This window comes from Xiphophorus maculatus, chromosome 6 (genome assembly GCF_002775205.1).
Source record: "Xiphophorus maculatus strain JP 163 A chromosome 6, X_maculatus-5.0-male, whole genome shotgun sequence".
Classification (NCBI taxonomy): domain Eukaryota; kingdom Metazoa; phylum Chordata; class Actinopteri; order Cyprinodontiformes; family Poeciliidae; genus Xiphophorus; species Xiphophorus maculatus.
The window spans coordinates 21,365,076-21,381,631 of record NC_036448.1 but is presented as its reverse complement, the minus strand read 5'-3'; the positions used below and the strand labels follow the sequence as shown (position 1 = coordinate 21,381,631).

The window sequence follows — 16,556 nt, the reverse complement described above, 5'->3', positions numbered from 1 at the left end:
TTTTTTTTTAATTACCTCACCATACTAAAGCATGTCATCAGGCACTACACTGTTCAATGTGGATGTTGCTATTCAGGGAAGAAAACTTGATCCATTCACAATGCTATTTAAGGAACGTGCAAGACCCAAACAAATAACAGTCTAGATGAATTACAACAAAGTTTCTAAGATTAATTTTTTCAAATCTGCACACCTTTGTCTGTCTTGGAATGTGCTGATTGGCAAATGTTCTCTGGCGATGTATCTCAGACATTTATGTTTACAGTTAGAAATGCTAAACATGTGAATTTCCAAGTAGATGTCAAAATTAGGGTTTTCCTGGTCAGTACTAATTGCCATTTTCTATGATCTGATTTCATGGCACTAAGACAGATTCTGTTGTTTTACTTCTTAGGACTATAACACAAACATAAGAAAAACATACTCAAAAAATACACTCATTTTAAACCTTTGCTTATCTTTTAACAGATTGATCCTAGACTTTTTCACTTGTCTTTCTTTTTTAAAGGCACATTTAAAATTGTTTGGGTGTTAGAGAACATTCTGGATTTGATGTTTTATCACTAGGAAACACTCAGGTTGATGTTAAGCACAGGGGAGAAGCAAAACATAAAATAGTTGATGCATTTCGATAAGCTTCTTATACTTAAACTGTTGAAATACTTTGTTTGCAAAGCTTACGCAGCGAGGTAAGGGCAGAAGCCTGTTTTTTATGTTTTTATCAGTATGTTTGCCTTGATATGGAATGCCTCATGAACTGCCCCAAGATTTGTCCCATCAATCTGCTGTGAGAGAGTGGGCTTCTTCACAGGCTGTCTGCCGTTCTTTCATTGTGGCGCTGTTGGGAATGGTGATTGGATCTCAGTCAACCAGCAATAGATGGATTGGCCCTCAACTGGGATGATTGAGTGGCACTCCTGTGTATGCACGTGTATATAGCTTTGTGTGTGCCGCGGTGTGTGTGTTGCGTGTGCTTACCGTGTGCACCATGCTACCCTCTCCGAAACAACAGCACATCTGTTTCGCTCCATCTCCTCTCGCTCTCTCATTTGAATTTCGAGTTCTCTCAATCATTGCCAGCACTGCTTTGCACTGCCTCTGGCTTACTGGTACAGAGCGGCATGGTTTTCCTTTGAACAAAGTTTCTTGATTTAGACATCAAATTATCATCAAGATGCAACCAAATGTAGCCCCGATGGAAATTTAAATTCAAGTTGACACTATTAGAGCATCTGTGATGTAAAATGAAGGTGATACAGGATGAGGAAATGACTGTACTTTTCTTCCCCATTCATGAGAAACAGAATAACTTTAAATCGGATGCCTAATGTGAGAATATATTGAAGCTAAATCTAAATCTACCTTAATGTGACCCTGGATGGGAACACAAAGATATGGTTTTTATGTTAGGAAAACTGTCACACACCCTGATCTGGAGGCATGTCACTCATAATAGTGTGCACTGTGTTGTATTAGTCTATTCCCTTTTTAATGACTTGGTAATTGCTTTGTCCCCAGTTATTGAGATGACTGCCATGCACTATTACAAAAGTTTAATGATGTGTAACTATTCCTCTTAACAAAGCCATCAATCACAGGTGTTGCTACGGCAACAGCATTAGTCATTGCACAGATGTTGTAATCAATTGTGACGCCAAGTAAGATCGCACGCGCGGCGCGTGGAAGTTCCTCTACCTGCTGAAGTCGGCCTTTATGAGTTTTGTAAAGAAAATGGGGGTTATGCAAACCTAGCACATATTCTGTTGGTTCTATTTATAGTCTTATGGAAATTAGGTTTTTTTTCTACCTCCCTCTCTCCATTCTTCATTTTATGAAAATTTACTCAGGCCGTGGAGCAATCAGGGAAAGTTCAATCATCTGTTTTTCTGTAGAGTGGGCAAGTTATTATAATCAGAGCTGCTTAAACCTTGGACTTATTTTTGGTCTTCATGAGTTGCTTGAAAAGTACTAGATTTGAATGTTTTCCTCCGGTCTTGAAGATTAATTAAATCAAACATTGCAATGCAGAACACATCCATGAGTGCATCCATGTTGCATAGTAGGTGATAAAATGAGTCGCATCTTTAGTAAAGAACTCCCACAGTGGTGAAAATCAGAGATGCACCGAGAAGTGCAAGTGTCTTCGGTTGATTTTTAGCTTGCCAAGACGGAAACTCATAAATCTTTGTTTTTTAAACGCAAGAACCTGTAGGTCACACTTATAAGTTGAGAGCAGATAATAGGAAGGCTGAATGAATTATACTTTGTGTTTTTGGAGGACTTCTAAGGTCTAATTGTTGTGAAAAATACTGCATTGAGAAATTTAATTTTGCTGACTTTTGTGTGCAAGTTGTTACTGTGGAAATAAGAATCAAATTTTGCTATTTTCATTTTACAAATGCAGTCATAGGAACATACGTTTTCATACAGTTCCTAATTTTCTATTTAATTCAGAACAGCTGTGTCTATAAGCAGGCCTGCAGCACACTTTGTTATTTTGTATGTCTTAGAGTCTTTGTAGTATAATATCAGAACCTTGAGGACATTTGAAGACAAATATGGATTGGCTCAAATCCTAAATGGTGCCCAAATCTGAGAATGAACGGGAAATAGCTGAAGGTTCCAGTTCTGTGCATCCAGAGGTACAACTTACAGTATACCAATGCAAGCTGAGAATGCCAGTCATTTTAGAGGCTCAGTAACTGTGATCTCTGAATTTCTACCGTCATGCAACCATCATATTTCTGAATCCAGCTATGTTCTGAACTAAGAGCTTTTGAGTGCAGATATTTTTTTTACTTTCACTATTCTGTAGTTGCTTTCCAACCAAAGAAATGTCTTTCAAAGAAACGATCATTGTCTTCAATCTTTCTCATAAATGTTTTTTTTTCAACACACCCTTTTAACATTACAAGGTTTTTTCACAAAGTATAGTCAAGAGAGCATCTGATTAAGCTGGTTTAGGAAAACCAAATTGTAATTGTCATACTTGAGTCATTCAATTTCCTCTTTATTGAAACTTCCTGAAATCTCAAGCAATTTCAGAGTCTCATACTTTTGAGTAACTTCTGCCTTTTACTATAAGGCCAGTCATCTGATTCACTTCAACCACTTAGCCTTCAATTACCCAGCATCTCTTCAGTGATAGAAGCCGAGGCGCCAGCGGTGGCTGAACCAGACTGCGGGACTTTCCCCCAGTGGACTTGAGTTTAGTTTTGACTGCTGAGATTTTACCCTTTGTTTAATTTGGTTTACCCAGAAACACCTACTTATCTAGTTAGAATTACTTCACGGGGTTTATGTAAAAAAAAAAAAAAAAAAAGAGGTTTTGTGTCAGAATACAAAGATGTTGACGCCACATCATGCATTTACACAATTACAGAAAGCGACACAAGCCACTTTCTTTTTCCCAAAGCCATTTTCACACATGGACAGCATTCTGTTTATCCACTGGCAGCTGAATATTTTGGTGTCATATGTGAATTACCCCCCAGATGCTTTCTACAACATTTTATGACAGAAATCTGACACGGTCGCTTCAAGTAACGTATACGTTTTACCAGAGTAAATGGCTGCAGCCACTATAAACAGAGATCAGTGGCAGGATGATCTGGTTTCATCTGCTGAAATCAACATGGCAGATTTTTTCTATGAAGGTTATGGCTCTCCAAAATGCATGGTTTTACTGCAGTGATTTACAGCTGCAAGTCTATTTTTCATCAGCAGGAAGATGTTGGAAAAAATTTACTCTGCTGTTTATTATTCAAATGTGATTGCCTTGCAAACTTGGGGAGGAGCTTCAGAGATTCACAGCTCAGGTTGAGAGGATAATGTTTACATGAACACTATTTGCTGTGATTCCACAAATTTAGGTTTTATGAATGGCAAGAAATCAGAAGTCATTTGAACTACTGCCAGTTTTTAACAAAAACTGTTAAAAACTGTTCTTGTTTTTAAGAAAACAGGGCACAGTGGAAAAAGGTTTTCTGGTCTGATGTCAGCAGAAGTTAAAGGGACATATCCAAAATTAAAATTTTTTCACTACACTGAATTACATGACTCTCTGTGTCTTCCATCCATTCCTCATATCACTTTACCAAAAGTGAGCAAAGTTTTTGTTTTTCACTTTTTACCTAGAGAAATATTTTAATTGGCACACAAAGCAACAAAATCTACAATAACTTATCACCTTCTTTCTTACAATTTTCAGTGCTGAAAAACTTGACCTTTTCTTGCTTCCTTTGTAATCCCTTGTAATCTATTTATTTTTCAAAGATATTTGGACGTAAGAAAATCAATCTGAAAAGCGGACTGTAACAGATTTCATAAACCTCTTTTGACTTATTTTTCTGCCAATTTTGCCCAACCACAGTCTATTTTTTGACAAGTCTTTATTTTTGTCCTCAATTAAAGTTGAACTAGTCAAGCTTTTCTGTCTATGCATTTAAGAGCAGTCTCTTAGTGAGCTGTTGCAAGTAAAAGTAATATTCTACATGAATAATTTATAATCCTCTGGCAATTAATATAAAAAGACCCTAAGTAGTGGCAAATGCCCGTAACACCTTCCAATAAAACACAAGAAATGTAAAAAAAAAAAAAAAAAAGCTTGGTGGGTCTTCACTTTATTTCACATATAAAATATATCGTCCTAGTCTTCTTTGTTGCATTAAAGCAGTGCTTCTCAATTCCACTCTTCAGGCCCCCCTGCTCTGCATGTTTTAGCTGTACCCATATTTCAGAACAGCTGATCCAAATGATTGCATTACCTGTTCTGCAGCCATCAAGTACTGCAGAAGCCTGTTAATCACTCATAGATTAAATCCAGGTGTGTGGCAGCAGGGAAACACCTAAAACATGCAGGGCAGGAAGGCCTGAGGACCGGAATTGAGAAGCACTGCATTAAAGTCACCAATAACTTAAAATTGTCACAAAAACAACTTTTGCCATAAGTTGAAATGATGCTCGTTTTGTTAAATAATGATTTAACTCTGATTCATGAACGTTGACGTCTGTTTAGCTACAGTCACACCCAAACCTAATCGCTAGAAAGAAAGAAATTACTTATATAGAACCAGTCTGACAACTAGAAGTACAATGAAAAAACTAAAAAAGCAACACCTTATGCACCAGTTTAAATAACTTGCAGTACAAGTGAACGTAGTCAGTCTGGAAATGGCTTGCCTATTGTTTCCAAGGATTGAGGAATCCTGTCAATCACAGTGAGAGCCATTATCCACAAATGGGGGTAGAAACAACATACAACAGTAATGAACCATCCCAGCAGTGACTGGCCGACCAAAATTACTCCAAGAGTCCACTCACAACTCATCTAGGAGATCTTAATGCACCAAAGGCCTCACATGTTAGGGGTCATAATTCAATTACAAAAAGAAAACTAGGAGCATAAAAAGGCATTCACATTTAGCTGAAATTTGCCCAAAGAAATTTTTGCAAACACTTGATGGTAGCAACACCGGTTATTTGGTCAGATACAGACAAGTTGGTTTGGACAGGCTTTCCCTCCCAATAAATAAAAAAAATTACTTGAAAACCGTTTTGTATTTACTCAATTCATTTTTAAGAATAAACTTTATTTGATCTGACATATGGAAGTGTGACCCAAAAAAACAAAAAGCAAGAACAAACGACATCTGTGCGATGTTTGTAACCATAGTTAGGATTGCAGGTAAAGCGGTTATACTCAGCCGTCTCCACTAAGCTGATTTCTTCACTGTGTCGGAAAAGAGAAACATTGTTTCTGTAATTTGATGTGGTGGATTAGAGAACCTTGATTTCCCCAGGTACAACACTCCAGGGGAACATAAATTTCTCTGCCTTTGTCTGCCTTTCTAATCGCTTACAAGTGCACATATGCATGACAAAAGGCAGCAATCAGGCAAAGTAATGGCAATGAGTGGCCAGATGAAAGCACAGATCATTACATGAAAGCGGGTGTCACTATGTGTAATCAAAATAATTCTTCGCTCAGCTTAAATTAAAACATTATATGGTCCCTTTGGTGGTCCCTCATGGCAGTCTGAGCAATGCTCTGCTTTGCTTATCCCCCCCCTGTACTTCCACCTCCCACCCTTTGACCTTTGCATTAGACAAATAGGCCAGCCCATTCTCTAGGCTTCACTTTTGATTGACGGCATCTGACTGTTTCCGATGCCAACCGTGAGAAATGCGGGGACAAAAGCCTCCGTCTCCTCCCCTCTCTCACGACTTCCTCTCTTTTTTTGCCTCCCTTGTTTGTGTCTCTCAGAAACGGAGCGCGTGTGATATCATATGTCCTCCGAGTGGTCCACACATATAACAAAAGGGTGGGATACAGCAGATGCTAATTCTCTCCACTCCAGTCTTGTTTTTCAAGAGGAAGTTGAATGGATTGGTCACACTTTGCACAAGGTTGGTGGTAATATTTTTTTCTCAGACATAGTATGTTCATGCATTCCTTTGTGGATTTAAGGACATTGCAGAAAATGTCTAGAAGGTCAAGTTTGCAGCCAAATTCACAGCTGATATTTCCACTACAGCTTATGTTTTTGTAACATATTTAGTGGAGGTGTTTCTGCTAAAAGAGAATAGGGCAAGATAAACTTAAATTTCCATATTGATAAAAGCATACATAACAATGTATCTCATGAGAAGAGATGGCACTATTTTGAAAATCAAAATCTTTTTCACCAATAAAGCAAATATTTGACAGATCACAAACTTTGTTTTGAAGATTCTATAATAGATGTAGAATCATTTTGCTCAAGTTTGACTAGACTGTTGTGGTTTCTATGCTCATTTATTTCTAAAGTGGTCCAAACACTGAAAAATAACTGAAAATTTTCCCTTTTTGTGACTTCACAAAACACCCAAAGTGTATTTTATAGATTCTCTGCTCAGTATTTATTAGACATAAGCAGGTCAGTTGTATAAAGGTATACAAAAAAAGATGCATGATATTGTGCTGGTACCCGAAGAACTACTTCCCATCTAACTTCAAAATAAAAGACTCCCTAAAGCGCTTGAATTTATTTGGATTTTTTAGACTCATAACACTTCCACAAGAAATAGTTTGGCATTTTAATATTCCAATACCTTATGCCACACATTCTTCTCGCATTTTCTTGTTTAGCTTAGATTTTGAAATAGAGATGATCAAATGAAGTCTTGATAAATATGATGTAATAGGCCTTTTGTTAGAATTACTTCCTTTTCTTCTTCAAAATAAGAGTACCCAAGTTCAGTTTCAATATAACTTTGGTGCATGTAACATTGTGTGCACATTTGTTTGGACTGTTGATGGGTTCATCATGAAAAACAGAAAACTGTTGCCCATCATTTTTAAAGCACTGTTGAAACCATTTGTCCATACCACGAATGGCTATTAGCTGCTGAAGATGGTAATGTTTACAAAACTTAAATATATTAAAAATTCAGAGCTGAACTGACTTAATCTCACTGATTATAGATTATTCAAAATACATTTTGTGAAACCCAAAAATTACTTCGAAAATCTGTTATTGTTTTTATGAGCCAAATATCGTGTATAGTGTCTCGTCTGATTTACTGAATGTGTCATCGTGCCCCATACAAGTCTTTCTGTGTGAGCACACCCCTTTATGCCTAAAATGCAGAGGAATGCATTGTCTGGTTTTATTGCTAGTAACAGGTAATCCCACTGTTTGTCCAATTTGGTTGAAGATGTGCTCTACTCAGGTTTGACATCATTCCTAGAGCTGAGCTTTGACCTCTAGGATATGCTGAATGCAGCATAATTCTTATTAGTCACAACATGAGTTAATTTAATATTGCTAGTGTGCCCGTGAGCACAAATTTTGGTAATACTAAAGCCAAGTTTATTTATATGCATGTAGCGTTATAATTGTATAATATTGCACATCATTACATAAGCAGCAGAATGCTTTCTTATTCTCCGTCTCATTCACTTTTGTGTCTTTGTCAGCTGTCAGACTGCTGCACCTCCTTAACATACTGCAGTTAGGGCTGTTGCAATTTCTACCAAGTAAAAGCCTTTATATTTTGAGCAGTCATGTAATTATCTTTACGTCATGCAGTAGGCCTCATTTTCCCCTTCCCTGCAGCAGAATTGGTGCAATATCCCAAAGTTGCTCTTTGTCATAAAATGACTTTTTTGGACAAAAATTTTCCTGAAGGGTTTGTAATAGAGTGAAATTTTGCAACAATTTTTACGAGTTGGCAGAAGATTACCGAACAAGATGTTCTTTTACCTAAGATGAGTATTTTGGGAAAACTCCACAAAAAAAATAAAAAATGTGGACAAAGAATGTCAACATCATTCCAGTTTTAAAATAATAATAATAAAAAGGGCCAAATAAGAATTTGCTCTTTTTGAATACTGTCTTAAACTATTGAGATTTAAGTTGTCCATCTTATTTTGAAAAACTATATGTTTACTGAGGTATAAAGGCACTTCACACTCCTGCTATCCTTTGCACTAGTTCCATATTAATCTGTCTTACATATTATTGACTGGCCAAAAAAAGTGTCACCACTTTGATTTAACTAAGTAAATGGGATTGAGCCTCCTATTAGATAATTACTGCAGTGCAGTAACCTTCAGTTGGCAACAAATTATTTAACCCAGCCAATGCAATGAGGAGATTCTCATTTCTTAAACAACCATGTCAAAACACACATCCTGTGATTGTGGAAACGATGCTAGCCTATTTAAGAAAGGTCAGATCATTGGCATCGAGCAGAGAAAACCTCTGTGGAGACTGTTGAAATTACTAAACTCACCTTTAAAACCTTCTACCACATGATTAAAAACTGGAAATAGAGTGGAAAACCATCGACTTTGAGGAAGAAATATAGTTGGAAAAACCCTTAAGTTATTGTAATACTTGCTTAATTTTATGTATTTGTTCTATCTTACTTTTGTGTAGTGTTTAAATCAAACTTAAAATTTTTATTTACAAAACACTGCTAGGTAATCTACCAAACATTGTCCTCAGTGCAAGGTGGCATTCAGAAAAATTAAAAACCTCAGCCTTGATGGGCTGCTACAGTTTTTTTTCCTATTAGTATTTGCCCTGTTTTTGAGAAGCCCCTTTCTGAATGAGACAAGCTACGTTTGTAATAACATGGCTAAGCATACTTTTACACTTAGATTTGATTACGACCGTATAATGCTTTGAACAAATGAAAAATATGAAAAATGATCAATACAAAAGCAATAAAGACCATGAGATATTATCACTTGTTCAACTTCTATATCTGTTAAATCTGCCCTGCTTCAAGAATGACAAACCATTTGTGCTTAGGGCACCAAAATGGCTAATAACGGTGCTGGTTGTAGCCAGTTGGAAAATCTGACTGCAGTAGCAACCATTCAACTCAAAGAGAGCAACACATAAATGGTTTTAGGCCAGATGTCACCATTTGGACAGAAACATAAACATAGCACCCGTAAAGACCAATTTATACAGTTCATCTTCAAAAAAAAAGTTGATTTGGGGTTGAGTTACACTTTAAGCTCTTCACTGCCTAGAATTTTTGGATAGAGGAGTCTCTTTCAAAATATAACACGCAAGGGTTTAATGGTGCAGTATGTAACTTTGACAAAGAATGTTTTTCCCATATTTGTTAAAACTGTCAGTAATATTTGTATTACATCATGACAATGTAATATGAAACAGATAATTTGTGAAAATATTGAGCTTGTCTACCCTCTCCCTGAGCTGCTATTGCCGTTTGAAGAACGTCACTGCTTCTGACCAAAAACAGCGAACCAGAAGGAAGGTCTTAGCGCTGTCAGTAAACTCATGTATGCGCTGCTAAATGTGCTAATGGCAGGAAAACAATTTACCATTAAAGGAAAAACATTTATCCACCTTCGTCGGTGGTCATGCTAACTAGTCTTAGCATTTGTGGCAGGATATGTTATGGTGAAGCAGCTGCAGCGTAGCAGAGAGCAAGGGGGAGTGTGAGACCAGCATGTACATAGGAGTGACTGACAGCGCGAAGACCCTCCTTCTGGCTCTGATAGTTGTTTCTGACCGAGCTATATGGTTTTGTTTTTAGCTGTAGAAGGCAAGAGGAATTGTATTTTTGTGACAGATAATTTGTCTTAAACTATACTGTCATGACAATTGTCATGATAATTTTAGCAAATATGTAAAAACACGTTTTTTTAATAATAAAAGTTACATACTGCAGCTTTAATGCAGGGTTTTTAGTGAAACTGCTGTTTAACATTTTTAAATAGGTTTGTGATTTTAGTAACGCATATATATTTTTGATAAAAGTGACAGTAACTGCTAGTCTTATGTAGGAGTCTTAATTTGCATATAACATGCAACATTTTTCACACTAAGCAGAAAATGTGCAGACTAAATGAACAGATCAGCCAGCCACTGTAAGACCACGCAACATTACCGGATTGGGTTTCTCTTCATTGTTCGATTAAAACCGCTCTCCTAAGGAATGTTTGCGCCTTCCTCTCCTTGCAGCTCGTTTGGTGCAGACACGGCTGACGGTTTTGAAAGAACAGGCCTAAGGGAATGCAGCGCTCACGTCTGATGTCATATCTTCCTGGTCCAGCACTTGTTCTTTTGGAGCTCTGTCGAACCAATCCCACTCCCCACACTTACCAAACCCTGAGGCCCCACTTTGATCTCCCTTAACAACCAGGACAGCAGTTCAAGCATCTTGTTATATTTGACTGTTTAATCCATCAAATGTGTTTGTCTCAGCAATGGGCTAATGAAACATTTCTATTTAGGCCTTTGCCACTGATGAATGAGTCTTGTGATGGTGGGGTGATGTAAAAAAGAAGCAGGCATAAAATAATAAAATATTAAAAGAACGCTTGTTTCTGCACATTTCTCTTGTCCGTATGTTGTTAAATTAACACCGATTTTCCTCACCTTGCCTAAAATAGCATGACATTAAATTCACATTTCGCCTAGATTTCTGATATGTTGCGGATTGTTAGGCGATGCTTTACACAGTTTCAGTCGGGCAAAGGATGTGGACTCCTGACTCAGCCTTTTAGGTTGTGCCCTCCTGCTTGCATGTCCAATACAATCTACTGTTTCAGCCCCCTGTGGCGAAAATGCCAAGCCACTAAGCAAAATGTCTCAACTAATTAGGAGCTGTTGAGGAAAGCTGTAGAAATACATCATATGACTAACTTTCTTTCTTTCCTTTTCTCAGAACTTCCATTTTAGCTGCACATGTTCAACAAGCAAAACTAAGCAGTTTGTATTCCTGCCTCCCAGATGAACTCCCGTCCTACTACTGGGATATTTGATATGGTTAATATCATGGCGGTTTGGCAATAAACCAGGTCCTTGTTTAAGCTTTCAATGGAAAAATGTCATACAAATTTGATTATCATTATAGTTAAGTTAATTTCTATCATTCATTGTTCTTTTCGTCACGTCTCTTATGAAATCCCACCGAGTCTCGTACGCTGTTGCAGCTAATAGAATTTCTACGCTCTTCAAGGTCTGTTTCAGCTCCTGACAGACATTTTCCTGGTTCATGATGTCGGTGCTCCCGCTCCCAGATGCTCCGTGGATCTGATCTGGGTTTCAAAGCTGCTTTTTTTTCTTCTTTCTTTCTTTCTTTCTCTCCCTGCTGTCACTTGATCTCCTTCTTTTTTAATATTGAAAGAACTTTCAATTAACTGTGGGCTTTTTTGCATGCCTTTTGGGAGGTGGTCCTTTTGTCTCCCAGTTAACATCTTTTGTTGAGCAAAACAAAGCCACCTAGATTCTGCATAAAACCCACAGAGGCCGGGGGAGGCTGTATCGTTTTCATCATGATGCATGGCCTATCAGAAAGATTTTCAAGTTTTGCTCATTTTACAGTACAGACTGATCTCTCTCTCTCTCTCTCTCTCTCTCTCTCTCTCTCTCTCTCTCTCTCTCTCTCTATATATATATATATATATATATATATATATATATATATATATATATATATATATATATACAGTACAGACCAAAGGTTTGGACACACCTTTTATTCAATGAGTTTCCTTTATTTTCATGACTATTGACATTGTAGATTCACACTGAAGGCATCAAAACTATGAATAACACATGTGGAAATATGCACTAAACAAAAAAGTGTAAAACAACTGAAAATACCCCTTATATTCTAGTTTCTTCAAAGTAGCAACCTTTTGCTGTGATTACTGCTTTGCACACACTCTACATTTTCTTGATGAGCTTCAAGAGGTAGTCACCTGAAATGGTTTTCACTTCATAGGTGTGCCCTGTCAGGTTAATAAGTGGGATTTCATGCCTTATAAATAGTCATGAAAATAAAGAAAACCCATTGAATTGGAAGGTGTGTCCAAACTTTTGGTCTGTACTGTATATGATAGATAGATGGGTATCTATCATACCCTGGTTGACAGATGGGATTTATCTTAAGGTCAGAAAACAGATTTTGGAACCAGATTCATACTTGGACTTTGGATTTCTGACATTTTTTGAATTGTCTTTTTATTATACATGTAGTATAAGTACTACATGGTTCATACACGTTGTGAATTATTATTTTTGCCTACAAGTGAGGTAAACAGGTTCTTGATGGCGCTACTCTAAGAACTGCTGAAGGAAACAACATGGAAATTTCAGAAAAAGACCAGCTCAGCTTCCTTCTTCACAAAATGTTAATAAAAATGGAGTAGTGTCAAATAATTGGGTTGCTCAGTTTCAGTTAGTAATGAAGGGAAAAGAAAGAAATTAAATTTTTTGAAAAATACTGGATTCATGAGAATTTGCTGAAAGGAAATGATGAGTATTAAATCCAAGAGAGTAATGCAACATTGATGGATTCAAGTTGTTAAGCAGACAAAGAAGTAGCATCAGATTTTAATTCACACAAGTCATTTCTCCCTGTAGTTCCACACGCATGCGTTTTTTTTTTTGTTCTATTGGCCCGAACATCAGAGTTTGATACCACATTCATACCTTTCCAAATGAACCTGCCTTTCTAGACAAAGTAACTGCAGTTTGATTGACTCCATCTGTCTGTCCATCCGTCCATCTCTTTCTTATCCACCCATCTATCTAACAATCCATCTGTTAGAAATCCACACATTGTAAATCTGCACCAAACTCGTAAACGTGCTCTACGTCACAATCCTCTCAACTCTGCTGTTGCTTTAGCACAATTTTATGTCACAGGTTTTCCTTCCTCTCAACTTTCTATTAAATTGCTTGGCTGCAGCTCTCTGTTAGCATCCAATTTAAATAATAATTACCTTTTGTGGCTCACCCTCACTCATTGAGGGTGTCAGTGGCTTTGTGTAGTGAAGCTACAAAATATACAAGATTAACTTTTCTAATTGAATTACAGAAAAAAAAATACCCTTTTTGTTGTTATTGTCAGTTACCGACATCTTGGTGAACTTTACCCTCTTGCAACAGGGGAACATTATTTCTTCATTGCCATCCTTATGGGTGTGATCCTTCAGTCTTCTTCGCACCTTTTGCCGTTTGCATAGAGGTTTGACAAACGTGACACCAGGAGATAGATTTCCCAGCCAGCCTGGCTCTGAAGTAATGGGAATCTGGAGCGTAACAAATGGTGGTGCCAGTACAGGCCTGGCTCTGCAGGATGTGCAGGTGGTCCCTCCATTCCCCTTGTCAGCTCCCCCACTGCTGGCCATGGAGACTTGAGCAAGATTATTTTGGAGTTCAGGTTACAGACCAGCTCTTTCACAACCCATTAGTCACACTCCAATTTCTGTGATGGGAATTTTTTTTACTGTCTTCTCACATTTTGTAAATGTACACAGAGCCTTTCCCCTTCATACATGAAAGGTCACAGCATGTTTTTGTAATTTCTTGTCTGCTCTGATTACTTTCATCTTAACTGTTGGTGGTGGTTTGTGGCGGTGGTGGTGGGGGGGGGTGTCCATGGAAAACTGATGTCATTTAGCCTTTTCTGCTGGAAATTACAGCGTACTCTCCATTTGACATGAATTATGAATAAAGGGTTTGAAGTGGAGTTAACAGGAAATGTTCGCTTCACATCTCAAAGAGTTCAAAGGATTTTCCCTTAAGACGGGTTCTTTGTTTCCTTTTAAATCCCGGCCCTCACTGAGCCAATCATGTGTATTGATTGGATTTTACTGCTGTGTTTGCTAATGGATGCCATTGTTATTCGATCTAAAAAAAAAAAGACAAAAAACCCCACAATAACTCTTGCGATTTGTAAAGTTAATTAGCTCCATTAGATGAGATAAGAGAAAACATGAGCTAAAAGCATTTCTGAGCAAGTGTACAATCAAACAACTTTCCAAATTTGTTAATAAATCTCAGCTGTCTGGCTTGTGGAAGATGTTGAGCCCCTGTCGGATCTAATTGTTAAGATGTGACATGGCAAACTAAGTTGCTGCTGGAAATTTTAGTCATATTTTGCCTCAGGGACTAACTTTGCTCCCTGGCTTGTTGGTTAGTGTGTAGCTACTTGATTTAAATTGGCAATTTAGTTTAGGCTTTTTGACATGTAGACTAATTTTCATAGTCACCTAAGGGACAGGGGATGGTTTAATTCAGCAGTGAACATATTTAGGTGCACGGTAGCTTGTCCGCCCACTAGTCCTGGCCATCTGCTGACAAATTTGCTCCTCGGGAAAATTTGTATGAGGATTTTTCTGAATGCTTATTTGTCCCCTAAGAGGATTTTATTGCCATTCGAATGCACAAGGTAGACGAAACATGCAGAAACACCTGTGTAGTGTAACGGTAAATCCGACATGAATGCAGTCTGTATGAGGTTTTTTTTTTTACTGCGGCTTTTCAAATTTGCGCATCTGAGTGCATTCCTCGTATGTCAAGGAGAACTCAAACTGCAAATTTACTGACGACCTGAATATGACGCATTTCTTTCATACCCTTTTTTATAAACATTGAAGTTACTTTTTATTAGAAGTACATAAATCAAATCACAGTCATCACCACAATATCAATGTGTGCAACATCATGGAGTGTTTGGACACAATATTCAGGAGTTACTATATATTACAGACTGTTGACTGGACTGACATCTACATATTTGTAAGAAGTACACAGCATGTGTATGAGTTCTGTCAGTCACACTTGCGCTTCTCAATGTGCTGATGGTGGAGAATTCTCAGGACTAACCAGCCTAAGTATTCATGATGGACTCTGTTGGGGTGAACCGGTCATAATGTAGCAGAGAGCAAGAGAGGAGTGTGAATGCAAGCATGATTGACACTGCAATGCAAGACACTCCTCCTGGCTCTGATTGGTTGTTTCTGATCAAACGGTCAAGTTTTTTCAGATGGCAGTAAGATCACAGGGAAGAGGCAGAGGAGCTCAGTTATCTGTCTCATGGTTTACTGTTGAGACATAGTCTCAAGTCCGTTTAAAGAAGTATGTAAAAAAAAAAGAACATGATTGTTTATACTGCAGCTTTAAGGCTCTGGATATTGAAGGCATTTATTTATTTTTTTAAGAGATTGTGATATTATGCTCTTTTCTGGGAACTCGGGTAGTAAAACAGAACCACAACATGACAGACATTCTGGTGTATTTAACAGTGAACATGAAGGACTTCTCCATTTTTTCGTCCTTTTATTTACACCTAGGCGATCAAGCATTGTTGGTTCTGACGGTGGCCTGTGGCTATGTCACTATAGTATTAAACTCCACATGTTTATGTGATGGTAGGATGAAATACAACAGTGAACTTAAGATGCTAATTTTAATTACAACTCTCATCATTCTGCTCTCTATTTTGTGGTAGATGGATAAACTTTGGTCCTTACTCAGTCATGTCTAATTTACACCCCAGAGAAATAAAATTAATTTAATGTTCCTGCATGCTTTGATCACCTTACAAAAGTTGAGTATGAATAAAAAACAACAAAAATTGGGGATTTTTTGTGTGTTTTCACCAGTGATTTTTATTATGAATTAAGTGTTTCACAGGTATTTTTCCCAATTGCATAAATATACGCTAATTAAAAATAAATGTTTTCTAAAACTTTCACTCTAAGATTACAATATTCAAAAAAGATTCATTTAATTCAAGGCTTTTTCCACAGGGATACCATTATCATCTATAACTACTGTTGTAAAAAAATAAACTGCCTGTTTATCACAAAAAACCCAAATAGAAATGTTAATTCAGTTTTAATGTTTCTATTACTACTGTGTTACGTCCTATTTGACTTACTAATTCTTGAATTGCTAGTTTTCTAGTATTAAATAAATCTTTAGAAATATGCAGACATTATCGCTGGAAATCACACTCTGCTCATGTAGAACTTTTCATCCCGTCTGATCTTATTAACAGCTGGAATAAACTGATTACATTTCATATGTTGGCTGTGATTTATATGTAAAGAACATGTTAAAAATGCAAACCTTGCTATAGATCCGTACGCAGAGATGAAATTTAAAAGTGAAATGAGGAAGCATCCGCTCGGTCAGGTGTTTTAAGCTCAGCAATAAAGGTCGCATCGACAAGACAAGTGAAACCCGGGTCTTTGTCACGGTGACAAAGAGACGCTGTTTGTGCATCAC

At 37.4% G+C, this 16,556-nt stretch overlaps 1 protein-coding gene across 4 annotated transcripts in view; it reads left to right on the top strand.

Annotated features, from left to right (window-relative positions):
- The window catches only part of ptprf (protein tyrosine phosphatase, receptor type F), a 240,375-nt gene that overhangs the window by 33,750 nt on the left and 190,069 nt on the right, over positions 1-16,556 (top strand). For 3 of the 4 annotated variants that reach the window (XM_023335649.1, XM_023335647.1, XM_023335648.1), the window contains one exon: positions 6,266-6,408. The exons of the other annotated variant lie outside the window; for it this stretch is intronic. The gene's annotated coding sequence lies outside the window, so the exon portion shown is untranslated. The remainder of the gene's footprint in view (positions 1-6,265; positions 6,409-16,556) is intronic. 4 annotated transcript variants of the gene reach the window in all.